At 24.8% G+C, this 1,643-nt stretch overlaps 1 protein-coding gene across 1 annotated transcript in view; it reads left to right on the top strand.

Annotated features, from left to right (window-relative positions):
• The first annotated feature begins 1,508 nt into the window (after positions 1 to 1,508).
• LOC117176368 (regucalcin-like) overlaps positions 1,509 to 1,643 on the top strand; it is a 31,435-nt gene continuing 31,300 nt past the window's right edge. The window contains exon 1 of the mRNA XM_033366612.1: positions 1,509 to 1,588. The gene's annotated coding sequence lies outside the window, so the exon portion shown is untranslated. The remainder of the gene's footprint in view (positions 1,589 to 1,643) is intronic.

Below are 1,643 nucleotides of genomic sequence, written 5' to 3'. Positions count from 1 at the left end.
TGAATCAAAATTACAAAAAAATTATATGATGCTTAATAAATATTTTGAACTATTCAAACAATTCCAGGTTATTTATAAACTTGTGAAAAAGTCCATTTTTTCAAAGTAGATTGTTGAAAACTTTGAAACAGGAAGCTGGATTAAAATTACGAAAGGTTTCAAGAGAATAAATTTTTTTTCTTAGATTCCCAGAAAAATGTTGAGTGATTTTTTATTGTGAAAAATTAACTTTAGGATGATTTTCTAAAAGATTTCAAAGTATTTCCAAAAAAATTTCGAAAAATAATCTGGGGGTCTTGAAGGCAAATTTGGTTGTCTTTAAAGTATTTTAAGAAAAATTAGAAAAAATTTAAAAGACATTTAGAACGTTCAGCTATATTAAAAAGATTTATAAGAAATGTTTAATTTGATAATTATAAAAATGTGGAGAAAAATGTAGATTTTTTACAATTTTTTAAAAAAGAAGGTTTTTATGAATTTGGAAAGTATTTTAGAAGATCAAACAATATTCTTTAGATTATTAGGAAAATTTAAAGTTAATTTCTGGAAGATTCCAGTTCAGATTTTTTATTCTGTAGAATTAAAAAAATTGTAATTTTTGTAAACAATAGGTTTTTATAAATAATTTTTTCAAATAAAAACTACCAATACGATTTTCATCAAATCTTTTAAGGAATACAATAAGCGAGACAGCATTAGAATTAAATAAAAATTGAAACTTTTACCTACAGAGAAAAGGGAAAACTTTAAATTGTTATTGTCAAATAAAGAAAACCCGAAATATTATTTTTAAAAGTTTACCTTGAGTTCTTTTCTAAAATTACTTATATTTAACATTAGCATATTTTCCTCGATTTTATCAATCATTTTAACAAGGTTGATTTCTTGAACTTGAAATAACATATGGTATTAATAAATAAGGAAGCAAATTGTGTTTCTTAAAATACATAATTTGTTCGTTAAAATATTTGAAAATTCAAAATGAATTTAAATTAATAAATAAAATGAATATTATGTTATATATATACTGTAATAAAAAATGTTATAAAATTTAGATTATTTAACACTTACGCCGTGCACAATCTGAATTCTAGGCCGACTGCATTTACAAAATACGAACAATATTTTTTGTATTTTGTTTCTTTTTTAAGCCTTTCCGATTATATTTAAAAAAATATTCATATTACACCAGGAGATAGAAAAGAACTAACTCGGAGTTATTTATAACCTAGAATCGCTAACATAATCTAAAATTGTTTAAACTGTTATGTTTGGTTTTTAGAAAAGAACTGACTCTTTCTGACGAAAAATATTTAATTCTAAGGTCGGCGTCAAAAGTACCCAGAGGGCACAAAATTTTGACGTCTTTTCGACATCGTTATGACATATTTACAACTTTACGATATCCTATTTCCACGTCGTTTCGGTGTCTTTGCGATATCGTAAAGACATCGTCAAATCATACGACTCATTTACGATATCGTAAAGACACCTTAACGACATTTGAAAGGGTTTAATGACATCAGATTCGAGGAAAACGAAAGTCTTAAATATGGAATTTGTGACCCGTTTAACGGACTATGGTTTTGTAAGAAAATTATACTAAATTTGATTTTAGACTTTAATTTAAATACAAAGAGGAA

Source organism: Belonocnema kinseyi, chromosome 7, assembly GCF_010883055.1.
Source record: "Belonocnema kinseyi isolate 2016_QV_RU_SX_M_011 chromosome 7, B_treatae_v1, whole genome shotgun sequence".
Classification (NCBI taxonomy): domain Eukaryota; kingdom Metazoa; phylum Arthropoda; class Insecta; order Hymenoptera; family Cynipidae; genus Belonocnema; species Belonocnema kinseyi.
Note: the sequence above shows the minus strand (reverse complement) of the source record. Positions and strands in the feature narration are given on the sequence as shown.